Raw genomic sequence first — 9,034 nt, forward strand, 5'->3', positions numbered from 1 at the left:
ATTGGGGTGAGTGAAAGTGGAACCGGGGGTGAGAGCACCGGTAAATGACGATCGGCGATCGGGTCTCTCGAGTGTGGAGAGCATGGGAGTTGGCGGACACATGAGTGTTCCACCATGAACCTCGTCCAGGCCACTCTCATCTCGTCTGCCCGCTCGAGAGGTCGCGATCGTCGGACGTGCCAAAAATCGTTTTTCGTGTCGTTTTTGCCGTGTCGCCATCTCATCTCCGTTTTCTTTCTGTGTTGCGCCCTGTTTTCTTTTTGTGCTGTCTGTCGTGTGCCGTGCCGTGCTGTGCCGTGCCCCCCCCCCGCTGACATGACAAAAAGTCCCTTCCCCCCCACCACCACTACCGCCAATACTACTACCGACAAACTTTCTTCTCCCCAATAAATGTGAATAAATGTGATTAATTTTAAACGCCAATAAAAACACAAACTAACTGATAAACACAAACTAACTAGAGTTTAAACGCCAATAAATAACATAATAATACACAAACTAACTAGAGTTTAAACGCCAATAAATAACATAAATATACACAAACTAACTGGAGACTTCACCACTGACGGAGCTAGAAAATAGCAATGACTTGGTCAAAAATTGGCTCAGGGATATGCCAACGACTAGGACCCTCAACACGGCAGTCATCCCAGCCCCCGTTATTACCCCCGGTAAAAGATTGAATAGGGACATGGACAGCACTGACGAGGACAAATCCCCCATTGGCACACCGAGAATGGGCCTTGATCTTGACCTTAACACCCCAAAATTCCAAAGCATCGCCGCCAAAAAGTTTGCCTCCGAGTTCAAGAAGGTAAAAAATCAGAACTCCACAGACGCAAACAGGGTATCAACGTCACCCCCCAAGAAGAAAGGTAATGACACTGGGGTGTCACACGTCGTCCCTGTGCCAAACGAAAATGCTCAGCCTTGTCCACTCCCCACAATGAGTAGGCATAGCAAAGATCTCAATGACAGCGAAAGTAACCATATCGATCAGCCTGAGCTCCCTCCATGGCAGGTAGTGCCATCGAGCAAGAGAGTGCCTTCTATTCACATAGCTGGTGTCAAAGCTATAGTTCCCCTACTAGAACAACTAAATTATACAGCGGGTGTGGACAGCTTCAAAACGAAAAGCACCCCAGGGAACGGTATCAGAATCCAATGCGTTGATATGAACGCCCATAGGAAAATAACACAACTCCTCCAAGACCAAAAGTTGCTAATGCATACGCACCAGCCAAAAGGTCAGCGTGGTGCACGTTATATTCTGAGACACCTGCACTACTCGACGACGAATGAGTGGATTTCTGCTGAATTAAAAAAAAGGGCCATCGTCGTCAGATTCTGCGCCAACATGAAGCATGTAGCTACAGGAAGGCCAATAAACATGTTCGATCTAGAGATTGAGCAGAAAAGGGATGGCTCGCATGATGAAATTCTAAAGATAAATGTATTAGGAGGACAGTCAGTGGCATTTGAAAAAAAGTTGCCACCCAGGGATCCCCTGCAATGCCACAGGTGCCAGGCCTATGGTCACACCAGAAACTATTGCCGGAACGAGCCCAAATGCATGAAGTGTGCCAGAGGCCACCTCTCAACCGAATGCACGAAGCCCAGGCACACCCCAGCCAAGTGCACAAACTGCGACGGGGAACATGTCAGCTGCTTTAAGGGCTGTCCAGCCTTTAAAGCGGCCAGAAGCAGGCTCAAGGTGAACAAACTGATCAACGATGATAGACTCACAAAGCAAGCATTAGGGAGGCCCAGCGCATGGGAGCAGATATCCAAACGTCCTCAAACATTCCGAGTGGCCCACTTTCCAGCAGGTAGCCATCGCAGGGATGTGAGTGGCTGTGACGAGGGCCGAAGTGGACCAGTGAGGGGCTTCACAAACCCTTTCTCTGGCAGAAATGTCCAACCCAAGCCCAGCCACCATAGTACCGAAATCAAGAGAAGGCTTACCAAGATTAAGAACAGAGAAAAGAGAAAGCAAACAACCAGCCAAAAAAAGGATAAAGTAGGGAAGGGACGGATAGCTCCTATAGCCGTGGACATGAATCCCAACCCAGCCGCCAGCCATCTGGAGAAATTCCAGAATAGACTGCGAGAGGAGCAGATTGCACTCTCACAGTCCTCTAAAACAATGGCAGTGGGTCCGGCTGAACCTGAAAGCAAGCGATTTGAAGAAAGGCTGAACAAGATCGAAGCCAGCATAAGTGACATCCTGGCTGCCATCAGTCAACTAGGCAGTCTAGTGCAGAGCCTTCCCTCCAACGACAAGTCCGTGCCTCTCAGGGCAGACAGAGATAACAGCAGCCAAATGGAAGAAGACAACTAAAATGACTCATGTTAATATCACAGGCAACATTGACATCCAGCCAATACAAATTTATTCATGCACACAAATAACAGCAGCAACAACAACAATTCCAATACGTTAAGGGTAACCTTTTGGAATGCCTGTGGAATAAAAAATAAAAGGATTAAATCAGAAACTCATATGACAAATGCGAACATACATGGTCATCGAAACAAGGGTCAAACAGGATGCATGGAATCACCCAATTTTGCTCGACAAATCCTAAGCTGGTCCTTGATTATTAACACCTTACCACCTGAAATGTAAATAAATAAAGTTAAAATCAAAAAAAAAATCATTAAAAGCCAATAAATATAACAACAAAAACTACTTACCAAATTTATCATGAATCTGAAAATAGAAAAACCTGAAAATAAAACAAAATATAAAATAACTATTTACATAACAAATTAATTTAAATAAATACGCAAATAATTAGTAGACATCAGGAGCAACAGCCTTCGCAAGATTCACGCTTGAAATAACATTAAAATCAAAAAAAAAAAAAAAAATCATTAAAAGTCAATAAACTACCCACCAAATCCATCATACATACATACATACGTACAAAATAACTATTTACATAACAATCAATGTCAGTAAATACGCAAACAAGTTGTAGACATCAAGCGCAACAGCCAGTGAAAATAAAACAAACATCAGTCATCAAAAGCCAACAAATATAACAATAAATACTTACCTTTGTATGTGACACCTTACCACCAAACCAGCAAAAAAAAATAAAACTGCAGATAAAATAAAATTTCAATTGGCGTAAAAACAACTGAAATCACTTTTTCTTCTTCACACCAATTTTCTTTAAACCTGAAAATAAAACACTATACTCATTAAAAGTCAACAAATATAACAACATAAATTACCTAACTTGATTGCTGACACTCTATTACCAAACCTGTAAATAAAATAAAATTAAATTCAGCCAAAATACAATTTAAAACACTTACCAAATCTGCCGCAAACCTGAAACTAAAACAACCAAAGTCCTAAAAAAAAAAAAGAGCCAACAAATATAACAACATAAACTACACAAAATTACATACAAATTATTACAAAGCTGAAGACAAAACCTGCCAATTAAATAAATAAAACACATATTGGTGTACGAAATTAGCTGTATGTACATAATAAATTTACATATGTATGTCAGCAACTAAGTAAGCAGCCAGAAGTCATCCCAACGCAACACCCAGTGAATTAACTTGAAAATAAAATAATTATAATCATTAAAAGCCAACAAATATAAAAACAAAAAAATACTTAACTGGAATGCCGACAATTTACCACCAAACCTACAAAATAAAAACCTGCAAATAAAATAAAATTAAATTTATCCAAAATACAACTCAAAACGCTTACCAAATCTGCAGCAAACCTGATAACAAAACAAAATTTAAAATGTCAGCAACTAAGAAAGCAACCAGAAGACATCTCAACGCAACATCCAGTGAATCAACTTGAAAATAAAATAAATATATTTATTAAAAGTCAACAAATATAAAAACAAAAATTACCTAACTTGAATGCCGACATTTTACCACCAAACCTATAAAATATAAACTTGCAAATAAAATAAAATTTAAAATCAGTCAAAATACAATTCAAAACACTTACCAAATCTGCCGCAAACCTGAAAATAAAACAAATAAAGTCCTCAAAAAAAAAAAAGACAACAGATATACCAACATAAACTACACAAAGGTACATACAAATTATTACAAAGCTGAAGACAAAACCTGCCAATTAAATAAACAAAACACATATGGTGTACGAAATTAACTGTATGTACATAACAAATGTACATATGTCAGCAACTAAGCAAGCAGCCAGAAGACATCCCAACGCAACATCCAGGGAATCAACTTGAAAATAAAATAATTATATTCAATAAAAGCCAACAAATATAAAAACAAAAATTACTTAACTTGAATGCCGACAATTTACCACCAAACCTACAAAATATAAACCTGCAAATAAAATAAAATTAAATTCAGCCAAAATACAACTCAGAACACTTACCAAATCTGCAGCAAACCTGAAAATAAAACAAAATTTAAAACGTCAGCAACCAAGCAAGCAACCAGAAGACATCCCAACGCAACATCCATTGAATCAACTTGAAAATAAAATAAATATATTTATTAAAAGTCAACAAATATAAAAACAAAAATTACCTAACTTGAATGCCGACATTTTACCACCAAACCCATAAAATATAAACTTGCAAATAAAATAAAATTTAAAATCAGTCAAAATACAATTCAAAACACTTACCAAATCTGCCGCAAACCTGAAAATAAAACAAATAAAGTCCTCAAAAAAAAAAAAAGACAACAGATATAACAACATAAACTACACAAAGGTACATACAAATTATTACAAAGCTGAAGACAAAACCTGCCAATTAAATAAACAAAACACATATGGTGTACGAAATTAACTGTATGTACATAACAAATGTACATATGTCAGCAACTAAGCAGGCAGCCAGAAGACATCCCAACGCAACATCCAGGGAATCAACTTGAAAATAAAATAATTATATTCAACAAAAGCCAATAAATATAAAAACAAAAATTACTTAACTTGAATGCCGACAATTTACCACCAAACCTACAAAATAAAAACCTGCAAATAAAATAAAATTAAATTCAGCCAAAATACAATTCAAAACACTTACCCAATCTGCAGCAAACCTGAAAATAAAACAAAATTTAAAACGTCAGCAACTAAGCAAGCAACCAGAAGACATCCCAACACAACATCCAGGGAATCAACTTGAAAATAAAATAATTATATTCAATAAAAGCCAACAAATATAAAAACAAAAATTACTTAACTTGAATGCCGACAATTTACCACCAAACCCACAAAATATAAACCTGCAAATAAAATAAAATTAAATTCAGCCAAAATACAACTCAAACTACTTACCAAATTCTCCGCACATCAAAAGTCAAAACCTGAAAATAAAACAGAAAACAAAAAGTTTTTATATCTTTTACAGATAGCAAGCAAATGCATCATCGCTTTCACGAAACTTACATCCTCCAGACCCATACGCATCCCGGGTGGCCGGACCAGCAGCCACTCGGTCGATTGAGCCAATCCACAGGCAACGCATCCTCGGTGGCCGGACCAGCAGCCACTCGGCCGAGCGGGCTAACCTGACCTTAATTTTTAAAATAAAATTAAAATAAAGCAAGAAAAAAAAAAAAATTTTTAATTAATTGTAAGAAATACCACAATGTTATCGATATTTATGTAATTATGTTGCCAAAACTTGTAATGTTGTCAGATATAATGTTATATGTTGCTAGATAGTAATAAGAATATTAATAAAGATTGCGTCAGGTCACACTAAAAAAAAAAAAAAAAAAAGTGAACTGACCAAGTTTTCACATCAAAAAAAGAAAGCAAACAACCAGCCAAAAAAAGGATAAAGTAGGGAAGGGACGGATAGCTCCTATAGCCGTGGACATGAATCCCAACCCAGCCGCCAGCCATCTGGAGAAATTCCAGAATAGACTGCGAGAGGAGCAGATTGCACTCTCACAGTCCTCTAAAACAATGGCAGTGGGTCCGGCTGAACCTGAAAGCAAGCGATTTGAAGAAAGGCTGAACAAGATCGAAGCCAGCATAAGTGACATCCTGGCTGCCATCAGTCAACTAGGCAGTCTAGTGCAGAGCCTTCCCTCCAACGACAAGTCCGTGCCTCTCAGGGCAGACAGAGATAACAGCAGCCAAATGGAAGAAGACAACTAAAATGACTCATGTTAATATCACAGGCAACATTGACATCCAGCCAATACAAATTTATTCATGCACACAAATAACAGCAGCAACAACAACAATTCCAATACGTTAAGGGTAACCTTTTGGAATGCCTGTGGAATAAAAAATAAAAGGATTAAATCAGAAACTCATATGACAAATGCGAACATACATGGTCATCGAAACAAGGGTCAAACAGGATGCATGGAATCACCCAATTTTGCTCGACAAATCCTAAGCTGGTCCTTGATTATTAACACCTTACCACCTGAAATGTAAATAAATAAAGTTAAAATCAAAAAAAAAATCATTAAAAGCCAATAAATATAACAACAAAAACTACTTACCAAATTTATCATGAATCTGAAAATAGAAAAACCTGAAAATAAAACAAAATATAAAATAACTATTTACATAACAAATTAATTTAAATAAATACGCAAATAATTAGTAGACATCAGGAGCAACAGCCTTCGCAAGATTCACGCTTGAAATAACATTAAAATCAAAAAAAAAAAAAAAAATCATTAAAAGTCAATAAACTACCCACCAAATCCATCATACATACATACATACGTACAAAATAACTATTTACATAACAATCAATGTCAGTAAATACGCAAACAAGTTGTAGACATCAAGCGCAACAGCCAGTGAAAATAAAACAAACATCAGTCATCAAAAGCCAACAAATATAACAATAAATACTTACCTTTGTATGTGACACCTTACCACCAAACCAGCAAAAAAAATAAAACTGCAGATAAAATAAAATTTCAATTGGCGTAAAAACAACTGAAATCACTTTTTCTTCTTCACACCAATTTTCTTTAAACCTGAAAATAAAACACTATACTCATTAAAAGTCAACAAATATAACAACATAAATTACCTAACTTGATTGCTGACACTCTATTACCAAACCTGTAAATAAAATAAAATTAAATTCAGCCAAAATACAATTTAAAACACTTACCAAATCTGCCGCAAACCTGAAACTAAAACAACCAAAGTCCTAAAAAAAAAAAAGAGCCAACAAATATAACAACATAAACTACACAAAATTACATACAAATTATTACAAAGCTGAAGACAAAACCTGCCAATTAAATAAATAAAACACATATTGGTGTACGAAATTAGCTGTATGTACATAATAAATTTACATATGTATGTCAGCAACTAAGTAAGCAGCCAGAAGTCATCCCAACGCAACACCCAGTGAATTAACTTGAAAATAAAATAATTATAATCATTAAAAGCCAACAAATATAAAAACAAAAAAATACTTAACTGGAATGCCGACAATTTACCACCAAACCTACAAAATAAAAACCTGCAAATAAAATAAAATTAAATTTATCCAAAATACAACTCAAAACGCTTACCAAATCTGCAGCAAACCTGATAACAAAACAAAATTTAAAATGTCAGCAACTAAGAAAGCAACCAGAAGACATCTCAACGCAACATCCAGTGAATCAACTTGAAAATAAAATAAATATATTTATTAAAAGTCAACAAATATAAAAACAAAAATTACCTAACTTGAATGCCGACATTTTACCACCAAACCTATAAAATATAAACTTGCAAATAAAATAAAATTTAAAATCAGTCAAAATACAATTCAAAACACTTACCAAATCTGCCGCAAACCTGAAAATAAAACAAATAAAGTCCTCAAAAAAAAAAAAGACAACAGATATACCAACATAAACTACACAAAGGTACATACAAATTATTACAAAGCTGAAGACAAAACCTGCCAATTAAATAAACAAAACACATATGGTGTACGAAATTAACTGTATGTACATAACAAATGTACATATGTCAGCAACTAAGCAAGCAGCCAGAAGACATCCCAACGCAACATCCAGGGAATCAACTTGAAAATAAAATAATTATATTCAATAAAAGCCAACAAATATAAAAACAAAAATTACTTAACTTGAATGCCGACAATTTACCACCAAACCTACAAAATATAAACCTGCAAATAAAATAAAATTAAATTCAGCCAAAATACAACTCAGAACACTTACCAAATCTGCAGCAAACCTGAAAATAAAACAAAATTTAAAACGTCAGCAACCAAGCAAGCAACCAGAAGACATCCCAACGCAACATCCATTGAATCAACTTGAAAATAAAATAAATATATTTATTAAAAGTCAACAAATATAAAAACAAAAATTACCTAACTTGAATGCCGACATTTTACCACCAAACCCATAAAATATAAACTTGCAAATAAAATAAAATTTAAAATCAGTCAAAATACAATTCAAAACACTTACCAAATCTGCCGCAAACCTGAAAATAAAACAAATAAAGTCCTCAAAAAAAAAAAAAGACAACAGATATAACAACATAAACTACACAAAGGTACATACAAATTATTACAAAGCTGAAGACAAAACCTGCCAATTAAATAAACAAAACACATATGGTGTACGAAATTAACTGTATGTACATAACAAATGTACATATGTCAGCAACTAAGCAGGCAGCCAGAAGACATCCCAACGCAACATCCAGGGAATCAACTTGAAAATAAAATAATTATATTCAACAAAAGCCAATAAATATAAAAACAAAAATTACTTAACTTGAATGCCGACAATTTACCACCAAACCTACAAAATAAAAACCTGCAAATAAAATAAAATTAAATTCAGCCAAAATACAATTCAAAACACTTACCCAATCTGCAGCAAACCTGAAAATAAAACAAAATTTAAAACGTCAGCAACTAAGCAAGCAACCAGAAGACATCCCAACACAACATCCAGGGAATCAACTTGAAAATAAAATAATTATATTCAATAAAAGCCAACAAATATAAAAACAAAAATTACTTAACTTGAATGCCGA

General features: G+C 35.1%; 3 long non-coding RNA genes across 3 annotated transcripts; all 3 read right to left on the reverse strand.

Moving 5' to 3' along the window:
• Positions 1–2,347: 2,347 nt before the first annotated feature.
• LOC113565800 lies at positions 2,348–2,729 on the reverse strand. Its single transcript, XR_003408800.1, has 3 exons — positions 2,698–2,729; positions 2,523–2,618; positions 2,348–2,463 (listed from the first exon to the last, which is right to left on the reverse strand). It is a non-coding gene; the product is annotated as an uncharacterized LOC113565800 (long non-coding RNA).
• A 2,502-nt stretch (positions 2,730–5,231) lies between these two features.
• On the reverse strand, positions 5,232–5,546 carry LOC113565780. Its single transcript, XR_003408788.1, has 3 exons — positions 5,426–5,546; positions 5,315–5,343; positions 5,232–5,262 (listed from the first exon to the last, which is right to left on the reverse strand). It is a non-coding gene; the product is annotated as an uncharacterized LOC113565780 (long non-coding RNA).
• Positions 5,547–6,151: 605 nt separating this feature from the next.
• LOC113565802 lies at positions 6,152–6,533 on the reverse strand. Its single transcript, XR_003408802.1, has 3 exons — positions 6,502–6,533; positions 6,327–6,422; positions 6,152–6,267 (listed from the first exon to the last, which is right to left on the reverse strand). It is a non-coding gene; the product is annotated as an uncharacterized LOC113565802 (long non-coding RNA).
• Between the last annotated feature and the right edge of the window lie 2,501 nt (positions 6,534–9,034).

Source organism: Drosophila persimilis, unplaced genomic scaffold (assembly GCF_003286085.1).
Source record: "Drosophila persimilis strain 14011-0111.01,24,50 unplaced genomic scaffold, DperRS2 tig00000191-arrow-pilon, whole genome shotgun sequence".
Classification (NCBI taxonomy): domain Eukaryota; kingdom Metazoa; phylum Arthropoda; class Insecta; order Diptera; family Drosophilidae; genus Drosophila; species Drosophila persimilis.